General features: G+C 43.0%; 1 long non-coding RNA gene across 4 annotated transcripts; it reads left to right on the top strand.

The window, feature by feature from the left end:
- The first annotated feature begins 14 nt into the window (after window positions 1-14).
- Window positions 15-19,389, top strand: LOC118968147 (uncharacterized). Of its 4 annotated transcripts, none has more exons than XR_012130848.1 (6): window positions 15-619; window positions 3,722-3,773; window positions 4,192-4,394; window positions 7,119-7,224; window positions 7,794-7,950; window positions 8,624-19,389. It is a non-coding gene; the product is annotated as an uncharacterized lncRNA (long non-coding RNA). The 4 variants fall into 4 exon arrangements; XR_012130845.1 differs by having other exon boundaries at window positions 17-619; window positions 16,525-19,389; XR_012130847.1 differs by lacking the exon at window positions 3,722-3,773 and having other exon boundaries at window positions 19-619; window positions 16,525-19,389.
- The last annotated feature ends 344 nt before the right edge of the window (window positions 19,390-19,733 follow it).

Genomic DNA, 19,733 nt, shown 5'->3' with positions numbered 1-19,733 from the left:
GCTCACGCCCCGCCCCGCAGCCTAGTTCGTCCCGCCGGCGCGGAGGCCAGGCCCCGTCGGCTGCTGGGGCCTCGCTTTCGGAACGGGGAAAGGTCGCGAGGGGGCGGCTCCGCGGTCGCCACGTCCACCCTTGCCCGCGCGGGGGCGCCGCCGCTGTTCTCGTGCTGGGCCCCGGGGGAGCTGCAGGGGGCGCCCGCGCAGGAGCACGCCTCGCACCGCCGCGGTTCCCCCTTGGCCCGCACGGGGTTTGCTGGGAGAGTGAGCGTGCTCTGTGGGCCGTGGGTTTGAGAAGCGCCCCCGACGTGACTGATTTAACCAGCAGGGGCCGGGCTGAGGCAGCCGTGGCTGCAGGTTAAGCACAGCCACGGCGCGCGTGCCCGGTGCTGTCACCCGCTGTACTTCCCGTTCGCGCAGCCAGAGCAGCGGCCCGGGCGCGCGGAGGCGCGGCTGGCGGAGGCGGTGTCCGCGCCAGATGACCCCGGCAGGGTTTCTCTTCACGCAGGGACACATCCCTTGGTGTCCCCTTGGTGCTGAGAAAGCCAAAATGTGTACGCCAGAGGCTGTGAAGTGGAAAGGTCGCCGCGCAGGCGTGAAGACCAAACCAGCTCTGTGGCCCCGGGTAGGCCGGTTAACCTCTCTGGGCCTCGCGGTTTTTGGGTGGAAGATAGGAGAGAGCTCTGGCCCCTAAGGCCCTCTTCAGTCCTTGGATGTTGAGTATCAGAGCCTAGGATCCCCAGACCCACCCCATTACAGCCCCCCCGCCCATACATGCCTGTGCCCATCACAGGATATAGCCAATACTTAGGCTAGCTAGTGCCGCCGAGTACTGCCAGGGATAAATCGCGACCTCATCGCCATCGTCTTGCCCTTAGAGGGTACAGGCCTCTAAACGAGCCCACGCATCCTCTACGACCTCCTTCCTGTCCGACTCCGTTAATTCTCCAGGTCCATCCCATGCTCCACTTCGTGTGTCCCAGAAGCTTCTTCCTACAAAGGAACCCCAGTGAAGCTCTAGTCCATTGTAAACGTCTTTACTCAAACCACCTTTTTGATACCCAACTTTCCTCCCTGGGCATCACCTCTTCCTTCCCAACCTTCACTCAAAAATACTCCTAAGCCCTGTTTTTCATTTCCAAGCCATGTACTTACTGCAAAGCAGCCTCTATCCTTCTGAAGTTCAGACCATTTTATTTATTCTAATTTTTCTTTATCTTAATTATTCCCACACTCCAGGAAGGACACACACACACACACACACACACACACACACACACACTTTCTTGATGACTTCAGCACTTTTCTAATTGCTAATCTCCAACCTTAACTTTTAAACCCTTATTAACTCTCCCTAGGTGATCATAACTTCATAAATGTTTGATCTTTTCAACTCCAGTGATCACCTGGGACTCTCCTTTGCTCACCCACCCCGGATCTTGAAACCTCAAAATTCATTCCTTGACCACAGTGCCCATACCCACCCTTATCTGAACCCTTTCTTCAATTAAATGGATTTTTACCATGCCTGAGTAGTGGGCTTTCTTTAGTGGTGTGTATTTTACTGAGTGTCTAGGACATCCCTTGAGTCAGTGTAGCACAGGGGCCAAGATCATAGCCTGTGTTTGAACCCTAAAACCTCCACTTGTTAGCATGTGACTTGTGTCAATTATTTAATCTCTTTTCCGTCTCTTCCCTAGATAATTACAGTACAAACCTTGTAGTTTTAGGGATCACATGAGTTACGTGAGATGTTCTGCCTTTGACTCAATGGCCTTCTGACATCCTGAGAGGCTTCTTTAGCTCAGAGTTGATCTCTTCCAGAAAGCTCTCCCTAACCCCACCCTCCATGACACAGCTCCCTCCTCTGCAAGGCTCACTGCCTTGTGCATACTGCTATTGTCCTTATCACAGAGATTTCTTAAATGCTCCCTTTTTAAGCTGTGAGATGCTTGAAAATAAAGACCTTCATTTAAGGTGTCCAGAACATACACGGTATTCATTAGGTTTCCATTCATTTCTTTGCATTCATTAACAATGTTTCATTTTTGCATTTAAGTTCATTTTCTGAATTAAAAAAGAAAACGGCCCCAAAATCTTAGAAACATGCCATATTTCTTTCTGCACAGTATTAAAGTATTGATTTTTTTTTAAACCCAGTACTTTGTGTTTTTTTAATCTTTTTTTTTTAGAATAAAAAAATTTTTCTGTTACGAAGGTTGCCAGAATAATACATGATTTGGAGAAAAACTATACAGAATCAGGGAAATACATAAGGGCTGACAATGTTAAATGTAGGATAGGATTCTAAGATTATTTTTTTGCCTGTTAACTAGTTGCAGAATGCACCATAGGATATCTACATTTCCGAGAGAAGTACAGGTTTTGATGTTTAGAAATGAGTGCATATGCCAGCCATCCAAGGTTAAAAAAGAAAATCTGTAACAAAATTAGAAGGCTACAGAAAGCAGGAAAGAAATACAACATGTATGGCAAATGAAGGATTTTTAAATGGCTTTTACAAATCAGGGAATAGACCACCACCACATCAAAAGGAGCAAAGAGCATACACAGATTAACATAAAGCGTTCCATTTTACTAAGGATTAAAATAAAATGAAAATCACTCGAATACTTTTTTCTTATCTATCAAACTGACAAAAGTTTATTCTGAAACAATTTCAAGCTTACAAAAAAGTGGAAAGAATAGTATAAAGAATCCCTATATAATCTTGGCTTAGATTCCCTAATTGTTGGCATTTTACCTCATTTGCTCTCACTCTGTTTGTGTGTCTGTCTGTCTTTGTCTCTGTCCCTCTCTTTAACTATATAGATAGATAGATATAGATTAGTTACCACAGGTACTATGACCATTCTTGCAGAATCTGTTTTTTGCCTGGAGTAATTGATTCATCTCTGTTATTTGATTTATTTTCTTTTTAAATTATAAAAGATTCATTTGCCTAGTTTCTCATGACCACTTTTTTTTTTTTAACAAATGCTTCACCATCTCTGTTAACACACTTGTTGTATACAATAATATGTTCTACATAGTCCACGCACATCAATTGCAGTTCTTTTTTTCCTAAGAACCTTCATTCTGGAACTCTCTAATCCCCTGTTCTGATCTGAACTAGTCCTTGCTAGGCCCACTGCACAGCTACCACCCTGGGATGTAACTGTACTCTGCTCTGTTAGATCCCTGTTTCTTAAACTCTTACATTCTGTGCCTTCCTCTTTCTTGGTTTTGGTTTAGTCCTTTGATTGTGGTAGCACCTCCCCCAGAACCTTTTGGAGTAAAGGTACAGAGAGAGAAATATTTTGAAATCATGTGTATCTGAAATTGTTTTTATTCTACTCTCATACTTGATTGAGAGTTTCCCTGGATTGGTGTGGAATTTTAGGTTGAAAATAATTTTCCTTTGGTGGGTGAGGGATGGGTGAAATAGGTGAAGGGGGAAAAATTAGTGAGAACGTTTGATATCTTAACCTGGCCCATGGTTACATAAGTAAATTCACATGTCACAATTCATCAAGCTGTGCACTACAATTTGTGCATTTTATTGTAGGTACCTCAATATACAAAATTTTAAAATAAAATTGAAAAAATGAGATAAAAAGAAAATCATTTTCCCTCAGAATTCCAAAAGAGTTTGTTCCATTTTCTTACTGACTTCTAGTAATGCCATTTTCATTTCTAATTTTTTATATGTCCCCTGCTTCTTTAGGACCATCCTAGGATCTTCCCTTTATTCTTAGAGTTCTAAGTCGTTAAAGCATGTAAGTTTATAAGCTTTTTTAAAATATGCCCTTGTCTGAGCCTTTTTCCCCATTCACTTTGTTGCTCACTCCATGGGCCCTTTGATCTTGAGACTCTTATCCTTCCAGTGTGAGAAGTTTTCTTGTATTATTTCTTTATAATTTCCTTCCCTCCATATTTGCTGGATGTGTGGATGTGGGATTTTTGGGGTGGATCCTCTAAGTTTCTTGGGCTTTCTTTTCTCATTTTGTTTATTTTGCACCTTTCTATTTATTTTATACCTTTTCTCATTTCATGGGTAAAATATCTCTTCTTATCTCTTTAGGGATATTAACTATCCTACTTTTGAGGTTTTGTTTTGCTGTTTTTTCTATTTTGCTTTCTCTTTCATGTTAAAACTTTCCACCAACATCTGGTAATCCTTTATTATCTTTTAAGATTTCATCATGAGGCACAAACAGGTGGTTAATGGTTTCGTGTGCATGAAAGGAGCTTATCTGCTGGAGGTTCTTAGAGATGATCTGGCAGAGAACCAGCTGATTCACTGAGGGGAGACTTCCTAGTGTCTGAATCTGTGACCATCCCATTTTTTCCAAGGAAGGATCATTTCCTGACAACCAGCATTCTGGAAGCAGGCTACTGTAAGTAGCCTAAGAGTCCCAGTAATGAGTGTGCAGATTCTGAATCCTCATTGTTTTGACCCCGTATACCCTACTGTCCACAACGACTCTCAAGTGTCACAAACCAACCTGTTTTAACATGAGAATACATTAAAAGGGTTTCAGTCATTACTGCTGGTGTGAATTCGTATCTGCTAGGTTTGCTTTTCCATTGCCCCTCAGCTGGTATCAGCTGCTCTGAGGAAATGGAAGTCTGACTGGTCATAAAGTGGCAGCAGTAGGTAATTTGGGGTCACAGAGACCCTCAGCAGGAGAGCAGCCTAGAGCAGATAAGGCAGATTTGGGAAGGTGCTAAAACCCAGGAGATGAGGGCACTGGGACCTGGATGCCAGAAGGGAGGTGAGAAGATGGAAAAGAAAGTTAACTTATATTTAAATTGTGCTCAGAACCAAGGCTAGATCTGGAGAATGAGGGTTAACTGCAGACAACCTGCCCTCAAAGACCCAGAGCCGGGGTACGGCAGGAGCTGGACAGTGCTCTGCAGGCGAACCCAATCCCCCCGGGGAAGATGGTCCCCAGGGAAAACATTCTGCATTCTGAACAGCCAACTTATAAATGATCTTTTGGACCACATCCTGCTTATTTACAAACTGAGGCTTGATTTGCCTATAATGGGCCAGCTCTGGTAGTGCCAAGGGACAGTGGCCATTAGCAGAAATGAAAAGCAAGAAGTCTTTTAGTCCATTAGGTGAAAAGAGGAGTTTGCTAGCTTTTATTATTTATGACTTGCAACTTCACTTACTGTTTCCTGGAACAAACAAAATGTTACAGTTCTACTTCAACTTACTGGAGCAAATAGATGCTTATCATCAATCATATCACAAATTGCTAAGCAGCCACTAAGGCCTTGGGAGCTGTGGCCTCTTGCAGTTCTTTGATGTTGTGTCAGGCAAGTTATTTTCTGTGCCTCAAACAGTTTCCAAAAACTACCAGTCTGATGTGTGTGTGCTTATAAACACACACGTGTGTATCTCTATCTCTTCATCTTGCAAATGAATACAGTAAACTCAATGAAATGAGCCAAAGCAGACTAGTGTTTAAGAATGTTGCTCTCTGAAACATAGGAATTGGGGTCCGGCAAATCTGTAGCAGTCTGGGCAACTTGCATGGGAGGTAAGAAACAGCATGAGGGGAGGAAGCCAGACCAAGTCAAGTGGCTTGCAGGACCTCTGGAGAATGTTATGATCCCCCAGGGTGACTTCCCAGCCACTGCTGAGGGACCACAGCAGGGTGTCCCTCACTGTAGCTACATCTGAAATTTTCAGTTTTTGTCTCACGTTCCCCTTTTTCTGTCTCCAGAAAGAAGGCAGGGGTGGGGGCGGGGGTGGCCTGAGTGAGACACAAGTAAAAGAGGAAGTGTCTGGGCACTAAGCAAACATCAAGTGGCCCACCCAGTCACTGGCCTCCATGGAAATACTGAGGACATCCTCTGAGTCCTTTTAGACGTTCTCAAGGAGGGGACAGCGGCTGCCCAGAAGCAACCAGCTTCCCTCTGGCCAGGTCATTACGGGGAACTGACGCAGACAGGCCAGACAGGCAGTTGCCTGCTGGGCGGTTGGAGGAGCTGGCTGGGCTTCTGATGTGCCTGAGGCAGGAAAGGCGTCCCTGCCCCTATGTGCCCCTCAAGGCTTCTTCCTCACAAGCCAGAATCCCCTGGCTCACAACATGGAGATACCCAGGCTGGGTTAAACACAAGCGCCGTCAGAGGAGCATGAGCCAGGGGCACCTTGCCTCCAACTGCCTCTCTGAGCCAATGAGCAGCCCTCCACGGAACACCTGGGGGGCCCAGCGGGTGCTAACCTAGGGACAGAACGGGGGACAGACAGCTGACTGAGGGAGAGTGTGAAGACAAATGACAGAAAGTGGCAAGTGATGGACCTATTTCCTATGCAAAGTAAAAGAGCATCACCCCTTGAATCAACATAATGAAAGACACTAGTAAGACATACTGATAACAGAACAACTTGAAAGGACAGAAGAGGAGACAAAATGACAAAATTATTACCAGTTCTACTGGGAAATAGAAAGAGACTATGTTCATTGGCTGCACTTTAGGCCATTCGAAGGTGCACATTTTTTAAGATAATTGTGATCAACGGGACCTCCAAAATTGTACATACTGACATTTCAGTCTGTTTCTTTCTTGCTCCAGAAAGAATACATATAAAGACATTCATCACTGCATTGGTTAGAATCGCAAAAACTTGAAAGCGAATGTTGATCATCAGCATTTCAATCACATAAATAAAGCTATAATCTCATAATAAAATATTATGCAGTCACTACAAAGATCAATCTTATGCTATATTTATCAACACAGAAGAATGTTACCGCGATCTTGCTGAATTTTTTTAAGTTTTCAGAACAGTTACATATATATATATTTAAAATTTTTACGATTACCTACACCTGTTGATATATATCCTTTTGTAAATGAGTGAAAATGAGTCACAAAACCTATACATACTATGATACCATTTTTGTATTCTACATCTTCATGTACAACTTTACATATTTTATATGTAAAACTTGTGAATACAAAAATATATAAGTTACAAATGTTAGGTATAAAATCTACATATACATTTTACATGTGCATATAAAAACAAGTTTAAAAACTCACCATGTTTTTTTTATAATGACTCTTGTGTTAAATTTTAAACAATAATGATGTTTCCATTACAGGGAGAAAAAAGGAATATTTGGGGCTGAGTCTTGGAGGAGTGGGGACTGGCCAGTGCAGGAAAGTCCGGGCCAAGAGAACAGCGCGTACCAACGCCACAACAGGGTGGTATGTTTATCACCCCATATTGCCCACGGCACCTGACTGCTATGGAGCGCTCCCTCCTGAACACCCTTCTCGTCTTTCTGGGTTAGAGGGAACCGCCCGTTGTCTCTGGGCTGCTGTATGTGCTGGTCAGCCAAGCAGGCACCTGGCGGCCCTGAGGGAATGAGGCACGGGCTAACCAACAACCTTAGTTTAATTGGGTGGGGGCGCCATAGAGATCATGAGAATTAAGTCAACCTATTTCATATATTCTGGAAGCTCAAACGTCTGTACCACGGGGAGAGAACCTAGAATTTAGGTCAGTGATCTTGGGTTTGAGGCACCACCATCCTTTCCATGGCCTGACTCAGACAGGATACTTTACCTCCCTGATCCTTACTGTTTTTATCCACAAAATGGGACAATAATAATATCCCGAGAGGTTGTTGAGCAGATTAAACAAGACTCAGGAAAGCCCCTTACACCTGTTGATGACCAGGAGAAGTTGACTGCAGTACTAACAGCATGGCAAAACCCCAAAGGCAAAAATGCAAAGCCTTGACATTTTAGTGGGTCTTTTTTTTTTTGCTTAGAAACCAGCCTCACGACAAGTACTTGTGATATATCCTCGTGGTTGGAAGTGTGGGTCACAAGTTATTATGGAAATGCTCGCTGACAAAACAGCCCTTGGTGTGAGTCACTCGGGTGGTTTAACTAGAGGCCAGGAACCCTCCTGGGAATGGTTTGGAGGTATGTATATTCTAATGAAAAGAAAGCCGTGATTTTAATCATTTTCACCCGCGGAGGATTAATTTACAGGCGGGGCAGTGACCACTTCTGAAACAGCAGGTGGTAAAGATAACTGCCAGGGTCTCTGCTCTTGGGCTTCCTGTGACTCCTATTGCATCCGTTCCTATTTAGTGTCTCTTGTTTCACATACACACCTCACTGATTCAGGATCCAGCCTGGTGACCTGGGTGAAATGTTTTAAATGGTAATGCAAAATTTTGGTCTTCTCATAAAACACAAGACTTAAGAAGCTTCTGCTTAATGAGGGTGGTTATAAAGTGGCTCCAGAACTGCTAAGGCTTTTACCAGCAGCCTTGGATGTGAGGGGGTGTAATGCCCCTACTTTCCCTTGAGCGTGAATATTTGTTTTTCCATAATATCTGGGTTTCCTATCTGGTGTCTGGAGCTTGTTTTCTGAATTGTCAAGGTACTGGCTAACATTTAAAGCTCTTTGTGCATGATTCTATGGCATGGCAGTTAGGAGCATATTCATGGCAAGATGTCTGAAGATACTGCTGAATTTTAAAAAAGGTTTCAAAGCAGTATATATAACTTGAGCCTATTTATGTAAAAATATGGTGTATGTGTGTGTAAAGATGTTTGTCAAAATGTTAATAATGCTTCATAATTACAGGAAGAAGTGTGGGTTCGAGTCCCAGCCGTGCCACTTACTGGGTGTGTGACCTGGGACAAGAGGTTACAAAACCTCTCTATTTCTTTATCGCCGAAACTGGGGACAGAGTTGTAAGGATTATATAAGATACACTGAGCACCTAATACATGCTACTTAGAGCCTGAAGATATTGGTTCTGCCATCGACTATAGTAGAGACCCCAAAAAGAGTGCAGTGGCTGAAATAAAACAACATACTAACGTTGCTGTCACCTGGGCATGATCTGGTGCAACAAGCTTGGTACAGAAAAAGCCCAATGCCACATAATTGTCACCCTCAGAGGGCTGAATGCACATTTCAAGATCAGTACTTTCGCTCCCCGGAGGCATGGGATGCCAGATTCTAACGAGTGTTCTTGGTAAACACGGGGACTTTGATGGGTGACCCCAGGAGCCCCTGCCACTCAAAGGCCTGGTAAGTTTATCTCCACGATGAGATCGGAGTGTCTAAACCCGGAAGTTGGTGCTCCCAGACGACATTGCATAGAATGATCAAAGTGTGTCTCCTTCACCCTCCATTTTCAATTGTTGATCAACCCCTTTTCCAAGTGGCCCATTCTTAAGATATATTGCAATAGAAGGTTCAAAGTGCTTTTATAAATATACTTTTGTTACACTCTCCAAGTACAATCAAGTCTTGCTGAAGGACCCATTCTGACCTCTTCACTGACTTTACAGTTCTTTGTTCTACTCTGTATGTGTTAGTTTTATGGTTTAACTCTCCAGGTAGGATTCCCAGCTATTTGAATTCCAGATTAACAATGAATAATTTTTTAGTATAAGCATATAAGAAAATATTTGAGGGACAGACTGATACAAAAAATTATTCGTTGTTTCTCTGAAAATCGAATTAATTATGCATCCTGCATTTTCATTTGCTTAACCTGGTCACCCTATCCCCAAGGGAAATTTTATTTCCCCATTTCCAAATTCTTAGAGGAGGTGGTGACCTCATGGTTGCTTATATTACACAATTCTGTGAAGGTAAGAAAAGTAATTCTATACATACAAAGATGCATTCCACACAAATATCAAATATCTCCCCATGCAAAATACCTAAGGTGCTGGGTGACTCAGGTGTGAAGACTAGTAAATCACAAGCCCTGCCCTTAGGGTCCCCTACAGTGTAGAAGATGCAATTAGTTCTGATATAGGGCAGAATGCAAGAGCCACATGGAAGGTACTCCAAGTTCCACATTTGCTTGGAGGGACTGGATGAAGAAAGGTTCCTTGTAGGAGTGGCATTTGTATGTACCTTGATACCAGCAGGTGGAGATGGTGTAATCAGGCATTCTCCGTAGTCAGAATGACTTGAACACATGTAAAGCAGAGGGAGAGAATGAACCGTATTTGGTGGCTTCCTCTCGGCAGAGTATAGAAGACATAAAGAGGCAAAGGAAGGAAATAAGGCTGGGGAAAATGGGTTCAATTAAATGAACATGCAAGCCAAAACAACCCCCCCCCCAAAAAAAAACCACAAAAAACAAAAAACAACCAAACCCAGTCACCGACATTTTTGCAAGTACAATTTTCAAATGGTGAAATATTCCTAAATATCCTTTATGGGGGGAGGTGCTATCTCAGCCTTCAAGGAACTAGTTTTATCATATCTAGAGTAAGCTGCATTCCCAAACAATTGCCACTGCCAAAATAATAAGGCATATATTCAAGCAAAGCAGTTAACGTCTGGGTACAGGGGGCCTATAGAAGAAAATATGGATATCTTTTGCTTTACCGATTGGTACAATTAGAGAAGTTGGCCAGCGGATGCATTTCTAAAAGGTAAATTTCTTTCCCTATTTAAAAAAAAAGAGAAAGAGAGTGTGTGTGCTGGGCTTTCAAACCAATCTGCTCATTTATGTAATGGCCTTTGGCAAGTGTATAAGCTAAACACTCAGATAAGACCCTGTATTCTCATCTGTAAAATCAGAGGTTGGCCCAAATTGCTACATTTCCCTCCCACCAATCCAAAAGAAAGCTCTTGGTTATGAAGGGGTTAGCATGATGTTAGTGGTGGATTTAGTGATGACAGGCCCCCCTGGATGGTCCCATGGTATCTCATTCTCAGCAAGACACACAGAGCGCCTCCTTGGAGCCAGTCATTACGAGGGTGCTAAGGGGTAGAGGCACCCCTCCATTCATTGGAGAACTGACACCCTTTCGGATGATAAGACATATAGTTTGTTTCTGTCAGTGGAGGAGGAAATGAACCACACATCCTGGGATTCACACCTCCTGGGATTCCAGGTATTCATCCTTGAACAGAATGTCACAGAGGCGACACATACCGGCTCTGGGCCTGTGCCTTAGGAAAGCCTGGTGGGTTCTGCTTTTGGGAGTCCCGAGTTACCACGTAACAAGCCTGATTATCCCACTGGAGGCTGCGTGGAGAGGCCATTAGAGAGGGAGTGGCCCTGAACACCTGTGGAACAGAAGTGAGGAACTCTGCTGGACGTGAACCCCTGTTTGAGTCAATCAAGCCACCCCCAGACTTTGGCACCAAACCAGCTGAGACATGGGGGTGGAGATGTCAGCTTGGATGTTCAACCCAGACTGAGACCAGCCACCCCGTTGAACTTTAAATTCTCAGCCCACACATTTGTGAGCAAATAGCATCACTGTCATCTTAAGCCACTAAATTTTTGTGTAGTCTGTCACACAGCGTGGTAATAAAACCCCACACTCCCAGGAAAGGTAAAATGCCACTAAAATGTCAGGAATCTGTGCTATCTAGCTAGTCAGGTTCCCCAGGGTCAAAAGGAATGACCTGCCCCCATCTGACCACAGACAGGAGCACTTAGCGCTGGGCACCAAGCAGGAACTCCCTGAAGAGCCCTGTTTTCTGGCCTCTGGCCTGGGCATGGGTGACAGGCACCTGGGGAGCTTCTCTGCGCTTGGTCAGATCACCCCTGGACAGTGCAGGGTTGGGGTGGGGGACAGGAGGGGCAGGTGGTAACCGTGGGTGCCAGGCTGCCATGGAAGCCCGGGCCTGAATCTGGCCCGTGGTGACCCCTGGCAGCTGGCACAGAAGAGATGCTTAGTAAATACTGAACACCTGGGCTTGGCTTCCAGGCCGTGGAGAGATGCTGAAGCTATTCCACTGGGGGGGCCCAAGTGGTATGAACGCTGGGGTGGCTGGCCCAAGGGGGGACTGGCTAAGGAGGCCGGGAGGCTTCTGCAGCGTCCCTGCGAGAGGAGCGGGGCAGCCTGAGGAGCGAGCAGTGCAGATGGAGGTAAAGGGCAGAGGGACGTCGTTCTCGGGAAGGACTCTGGCGGGCAGGCAGCCCCGGCAGGAGTGGGCCCAGGGCCCCCGGGCTCTCGTCCACCCTCACCATTCAGCCACGGTGTGATGGGGGCAAGTCACCACCTCTCTCTAGGGCTCAGCTCGTCTTTGTGAACCAGAGGGGTCAGGTGGGAAGGTTCCCTTCTTCTTGGGACTTCGTGATTCTGAGATTTGGTGACTAATACAGAGCATGGGTGTGGTGGTGTCAGGGAAGGGAAGGAGCTGGAAGGGTCAAGACGTCTAAGGGGAGTTTTGGAGAAAATGATGCGGCTGTCACAGAAATAGGAAGTCGGAGGGAGAGAGGGGCTGGGCAGAAAGGCTGACGCGTTTGCTGGTAGAGAAGTTGGGAGCAGACCAGGGCACATGCCCAGAGCAAAGGGGCAGTGGAGGCACAAAATCACAGCCAACTAGAACATTCCCACCAAAAGATATCCAAGTCCTAGTCTGTGGAGCCTGTGAATGTCACCTTACATGGAAACAAGGTCTACCAGGTGTGATTAAGTCAAGGGCCATCCTCACCCCCAGTTCCTCTCCCATGCCTGGCACTAGAGCAGTTTCAGCATTTAATGTTTGGTAACAGACTTACTGCATAGGTGTTATAGGTGAGGCATTCCATGCCCAGAAAGGCTAAGTTGTTTTGCCTAAAGTCACACAACTTGGTAAGAGAAACCAGGATTCGAATCCAAGGACATGTTTGCTTCACAGTCCATGTTCTGGTTTATCAATCACAGAAGCAGCCTATAGTCATTCCTTAATCTTATAGAATACAAGGAAGAAGTAGCCCAATAGTTCTCTAGAAAAGAACGTAATGAGTTACGTCCTGTGCTGGAATTGACAGTGCAGGCCTCTTGTATTATTGTGCAAAGAGTGGATTAAAGAAACGGATCAGAGAGAGACTGGCAAGAAACCCTCTGGTCTTCATTGTACCGAGGCCACACAAGGGCAGCGGCTGAGATGAGAGCATCCTGATGTCACGGATTTGGTGTAACACAGGCCTCATGCCTCCTGGTGTAGACCCTGCTCAGGTCTCAGCTTTGAAGCTGTTTTTATGCTTTCAACACAATCCCATGAGGCCATGATACCTATATATTTTTTTATTATGAAAAACTTCAAACACACACAAAATTTGAAAGAATAGCATAGTGAACAACTCATATTTTGCCATTTGCTTTATCTCTCTCTCTCCAGCTGTCCTCAGAGGAGATCTTGCTGCTACCCCCACTTACTAGGTCCACCATGCCTCAGTGCCTTAGCACATGCTGTATCCTCTGCAGAGATCTCTCTCTTACTCATCTTTTATTGTACCTTCCATATTTTTATTCCCCCTACTAGATGGTGAACTTCTTGGGGTGGGAGCAGTTTCTCCTCTTTATTCCCAGTGTCTTACAGAAGGCTGGTCAATGACAGGTCCTTTCTCCTTCCTATGCTGTTCCATCTGTCCGACACACAGCCTTTCCCGCTCTATGTCCAGGTATATTTAAGTCATCTTTGAAGGCCCAACTAAAATGACTTCTCTTCCACAAGTGTCTCTGATTTCATCTAGATGAGAGTAATTGCCTTTCTCTGAAGGCCTGTAGCAATTTATGTAGACCTCTTGAATAGTATTTATTACTGAATGTCATTTTAATTATTTATGCAACTGTATTTTCTCCCCCATTCAATTCTCCAAGTGGCTTTTAGTGTACTCACAGAATTATGCAACCCTCACTACCATCTAATTTGGAAACAATATCATCACCCCCAAAAGGAGCCCATACCTATTACCAGTTACTTCCCAGGTCCCTTGCCCCCAGTCCTAGGCAACCACTAATATGTGTCCTGTGAAGATTTGCTTATTCTGGATGTTTCATTTGAATGAAATCACGATTGTAAAGTGATGGATGCCTTTTGTGTCTGGCTTCTTTAACTTAGCATGTTTTCCACGTTCATCTATGTTGTCATATGAGGCTGTACTCCATTCATTTTCTTAAATATACCCATTGTATGGATGTGTCACATTTAACCCACTCATCAGTTGTTGGACATTTGGGTTGTGACCACTTTTTGTCTATTATAATGCTGGTATGAACACCCCTGTACACATTTTTGAAGGGATGTACATTTTCACTTCTCTTGGGTATATACCTAAGACCGAAATTGCCGGGTCATATGGTAACTCTATGTTTAACATTTTGAGGAACTGACAGACTGTTTCCCAAAGGGGCTATACCATTTTGACAATGTCACCAGCAATGGATGAAGGTTCTGACTTGTCCACATCCTCACCAACATTGTCACTGTCCATTTTTAAAATTGAGCTGTCCTAGTGGGTGTGAAGTGGTATCTCATTGTGGTTTTGATTTGCATTTTTCGGCTGGCTAATGATGTTGAGCGTCATTATGAAAGCTCAACTTCTTATCTGGGTATTGCTACAAAAAATCTTGGCTACTTGAGGACTTTGCTAAAGACAAGAATCAAGTCACCAGTGAATAATAAAAAAAGCCTGAAGTTTGGTAGCCCAGTGAGCTTTCTGGACAATGTTCACAGGTAGTTTTGAGCTGGCTTTCATAAATAATCATGAGGACATTCTGGGACACAAGCCGCATGCTGCTAGAGAATGTCCCTGGTCACACAAAACTAACAAAAAAGCCCCCAAGTCTAGAAAACGAATGCTTAATTTTATAATGCAGAAATAGAATCACTTTAATGGGTAAAATTATTTCCTATCAGATTGAGATGTCTTCCTGAAACTGAGAATTATTCATGTAGTCCCTGTGATCCACAGAACATGGGATCAGTTTAAACATTTTTTTCTTTTTGATCTATGATGCCACAAAGAAGGTATAGTTCAACTCTCAGGGAAATTTGTAAAGTCTTTGATAGGTTGTATTTACAAGAACATTGAAGGACTTCAGAACCAAACTTACTGGTGTTTGAGAGAAAAAGTCAGGCTCAGAAGTCCTCTGACTTGCAGGAATTTGAAAACAAAGTGAAGGTCATCATTGTTGCTATTGTAAGAACAATTTATATCAGTAGTTTGGGCAAGAAGTTCAAGTAGAAAGATGTTGGCAGGCACGAGCTGAAATATGCAACTATTTAAAACAATTATCATCGGGGCTTATGCTAAGGACATGTTAATGAACCATATATAGGGAAAACTGGTCACACAGAAACATCAAAATTATTTATACTGATTGTGATAGAGTAGTAAGATGAGGGGTGATGTTTCACCAAAAGTTTTTGGTAATTATGGAGAAAGTTTATACCAAAAACCTGTCAAACAGACAATGCTCGTGGCCTATTGGATTCTAGTCCCTGCACTGATCACTAAAAAAAGTGGTTCTTGAAGGAAATAAAACCAGAAAATCAAGCTGGAGTCCAACCAATCCCGATGACATCTAGGTTGACTGTGTCCCCCCAAAATCCACACACTGAAACCTTAATTCCAATGTGATGGTATTTGGAGATGGGGCCTTTGGGAAGTAATTAGGTCACGAGGATGGGGCGCTGATGAATGGCTTAGTGCGCTTAGAAGAGGTCAGCTAGCTCCCTTTCTGACAAGTGCGGAGAGAGACAGCGAGAAGTTGGCAGTCTGCAAAGCAGAAGGCCCTCCCCAGACCCCGGTCATGCTTGCAGCCTGATCTTGCACTTCAGTCTCCAGAAATAAATTTCTGTTGTTTGTAAGCCACCCAGTCCACACTACTTCTTATAGGAGGCTAAACCAAGACAGGGCCCATTAAACAAATGAATCTGACCATCTATCTGAAAAATCCACTTTTTGAGTCTATCAGATCCTAACTTTCAACATCTCAGAAAGACTGACAACATGCTATTGAGTATCTATGGCTTGTTACAAGGAAATTCTCCATGAGGAGAAGAGTGCAGGAGAAAAAATAAAACACTGGGGGTCAATTTTTTTTAAAACCTCGAGTTTTCCTTAGCATCCTCAAAGACAGTTGTAATTTTCCCCATCAAGTCCCCCCCTTTACTTTTCTCTTTTTTCCCCTAGGAAAAATTGAAGACCTTAACAGAGGAACTTTGTATTATATAATACTATGTTATAAGCAATTTTTATTGTAAGTTAGAATATTTGAGAAAGCTCTCGAGAATCTGAACGTAGTAATCTGAGTGTAGACTCAGAAGCCATCCAGCTCACCCTCATTTCTCAGGTAAATTGGTCTAATCAGGCCAGTTCTCAAGTTAGCAACAGTCAACTTGAAAAGCCACTTCTCCACCTTGGTGGGACGGGGTTCCCTCCCCACTCCTCAGTCTGCCTTCTCTCATGTCACAGCCTCGCTGGAGTCTCCTGAGTACATGCTGCGTTGGTTACTCTCGGGAACTATCATTCTGTTATACGCACTTTAGAAAAGCCTGCATTGTACAGTATACCTGTATTAAAGTGATTTCATTATTTCCCTAAAGTTGGGCATTCAGCTCTTAGTCTGGCACATACTCCTTTTTTACTCTGAACTACAGCATCTTCCCCCAGACTATAACCTGCTACATAAATGCAAGGATTGCCTGTAAACACATAGCTTTAATATACAACTTCATCAATGTCACTGAGCCATGGGTGTTGTGTTTTTTTTTTTTTTTTTCAGGATAAAGTTTCAGTGAACTCATTCTGGAGTTAAAAGACACCAGCTAGTTCAATCCTACAAAGTTTACAAGAACTGGGATTTTCCAAATAGAACAATACGACGACACCACTTCTCTCCCAAGGTCAGCAGGGTTTGGCCTCATTTCATCTTAAGAGCTTGTTCCCTCTGTTCTCCAACGTTTGACAGAGGCAGAAAATCAAGCTAAGTCTAAAGCCACAATGCAGTTAAAAACGAATGATCAACTTCCTAAAAGACTTTGTTGATTATGTTTTCCTATCATGTACCTTCACAGGGAAAAGAAAAATCAACACAGTATAAATATTAATTCTGGACACACAGTATTCTTGTGGCCAACAGAGTAGCTTAATTAAACCACTGCCTTGAATAGTTTGTGCTGAATACTTGCCTGAGCCTTTTGTTGTCTTGGTGTATTTGAAAAAGAGATGCTTTTAAATGGAGTTGCAGTGTTTTCAGATACTCCTACTCTGACCACAATACTGTATTTCAGGTCCCCCATTAATTTGAGGAAAAATTGCAGTATGTATTTTAAAACACTTCCTCTCCGTCATTAGTTTTTTAAGGATCTGCCAAATTTCCTATCACCAAAACAAACCTCTGGTTTAACCTATCAACTCTTAAGTTTCTACACTCTCAAGAGACCAAAGTCTCTCTTTTCTCTTTCAATGACCCACATTGCGGGCCATGGAACAGGTCATTTTGAGAGAGCATCCTGTGCCAGTTAACCATGACGATAACCAGACAATGATGAGGTTAGCTACTACCTTTAACAAATGAATATTCCTTTGTTCCAACAATAGCATAATCAAAGTTTTTTAAAAAAGATTTCTTGATTTGTTTTGGGGATTCAAATGCTCATTAGTTTCAGTATTAGATCTTAAATCTCTAAAAAAAAAAGACCTGTTGAAGCTTTAGACCTTTAAGGACCTGTTTCCAATGTACAGATTTGTAGATATTTGTAGATTTGTAGGTATTTCTAAGCCCAAAATTTTCATTTCTCTTGGGACCAACAGTAACATTTAGTGTTAAACATAAGGCCTTGGAACAGAATTTTTATTTGCCGGAAAGACCTGGAGCCAACCAGTCTCAGTACAGCCATTGCTACTCCACATTTATTCACAACTGCTTTACAATTCCAGTTGCGGGGAAAGGCCCTTCATTCTTCACTGGGGTAGAAAATTGGACACCTTTCAATAAATGCCAGTCAAGAAAAGGTATAAACGTGTCAAGTTATTTTTAACAACTTCTAATTTAGCCAAAGTTGTAAAGGGATATAAGACAAGTGGCACGCCTGATTTGGTAAGAATGGTACTTTACCTCTGTGGTCCCCAAAACACTTAACCCAGTTTCATCATGAGAAAACCTCAGACAGATCCCAAGAGAGGGACAATCTACAAAATACCTTACCAGTACCCTCCTCCTCAAAACTGCCAGGCAGGTCATCAAAAAGGAGGGAAGTCTGAGAATCTGTTAATAGCCAGGAGGAGTTGGAGACGTGACGACTATGTGTAAACACGGTATCCTGGGTAGTTCCTGGAAGAGAAAGGGACATCTGACTAAAGAATAGGCTTTAGTTAGTAATAATAAAGTTATCGACATTGGTTCATTAATTATGACAAATGTACCATACTAATGCAAGATGTGAACTGGGGAAACTATTCCAGTGTTTAGAGGAACTCTGTCTTTGCTATTTTTCTGTAAATCATGATCTAATATAACTTACTTGATTTATTTATTCTGGTATCATTAATCTATAATTACATGAGCAACATTATGGTTACTAGACTCCCCCCATGAAGTCCCCACCACATACCCCATTACAGTCACTGTCCATCAGCACACTGAGATGCTATAGAATCACTACTTGCTTGTGTTGTACTGCCTTCCCTGTGCCCCACCCCCTACACTATGTGTGCTAATCGTAATGCCCCTTTTCCCCCCTTGTCCCTCCCTTCCCACCCATCCTCCCCAGTCCCTTTCCCTTTGGTAACTGTTAGTCCATTCTTGGGTTCTGTGAGTCTGCTGCTGTTTTGTTCCTTGAGTTTTTTCTTTGTTCTTATACTCCACAGATGAGTGAGAAATCATTTGATACTTGTCTTTCTCCGCCTGGCTTATTTCATCTAATATAATTTACTGAAACAAAAAATGAGTTAACGTTTTTAAAACACCATTTCAATTACAATAGACGTAACAGCATTACTCCTGATGGTGGACAAATCAGGAGCCCAGAAACACCCGAGCAATTTTAAGAAGAGCAAGAGTTTTTGTTTTGGTATCATTAATCTACAATTACATGAAGAACATTATGTTTACGAGGCTCCCCCCTTCACCAAGTCCCCCCAAAAACCCAATTAGTCACTGTCCATCAGCATAAGATGCTGTAGAATCACTACTTGTCTTCTCTGTTGCACAGCCCTCCCTGTGCCCCCCCCATTATACATGCTAATCCTAATGCCCCCTTTCTTTTTCCCCCCGCCCTTCTCCCTCCCTCCCCACCCATCCTCCCCAGTCCCTTACCCTTTGGTAACTGTTAGTTCATTCTTGGGTTCTGTGATTCTGCTGCTGTTTTGTTCCTTCAGTTTTTCTTTGTTTATACTCCACAGATGAGTGAAATCATTTGGTACTTGTCTTTCTCCGCCTGGCTTATTTCACTGAGCAGAATACCCTCTAGAAGAGCAGAGTTTTTTAAATGAGTGGTTTCTCTTATCCCATTTCTACATAAAAGCATATTAAGTGTCTGGGAACTTCCTGGGATGAAGTCTACCTCTCCATCTTTAGTAAGGAAAAGTTTATAGATTAATTAGCCTTACAAGCATTGTTGGAGCAAAGTATTGCTAGAGATTGGCCAAAAGGGGAAATTTCCGTGCTTTTAGTCAGTAGATGAACCTTTTGCTTTAAATTAAGTATCTGCTTTACATTTTACATTTTTCAAACCACTGATTTAAATAACATCATAGTATTGAATAGTTTATAAATGTTTATTAAATGTCAGTAATTTTTACAAAGCAAATATTAATAGCAAGAGGCAAAGTTTTTGCAAAACATGTACAAAAGTAAAATGCCTTAATGACTAGCAACTTATAAAATCAACTGTTCTTTCCATTTTTGGACCTCCTTTAGAAATAATTTATTGCCAATACTGAACTAAAGCACCAACACAAAAGAATACAATACCAGATAATGTGCTTAGT

Source organism: Manis javanica, chromosome 4 (genome assembly GCF_040802235.1).
Source record: "Manis javanica isolate MJ-LG chromosome 4, MJ_LKY, whole genome shotgun sequence".
NCBI lineage: Eukaryota > Metazoa > Chordata > Mammalia > Pholidota > Manidae > Manis > Manis javanica.
This window is presented reverse-complemented; position numbering and strand designations above follow the sequence as displayed.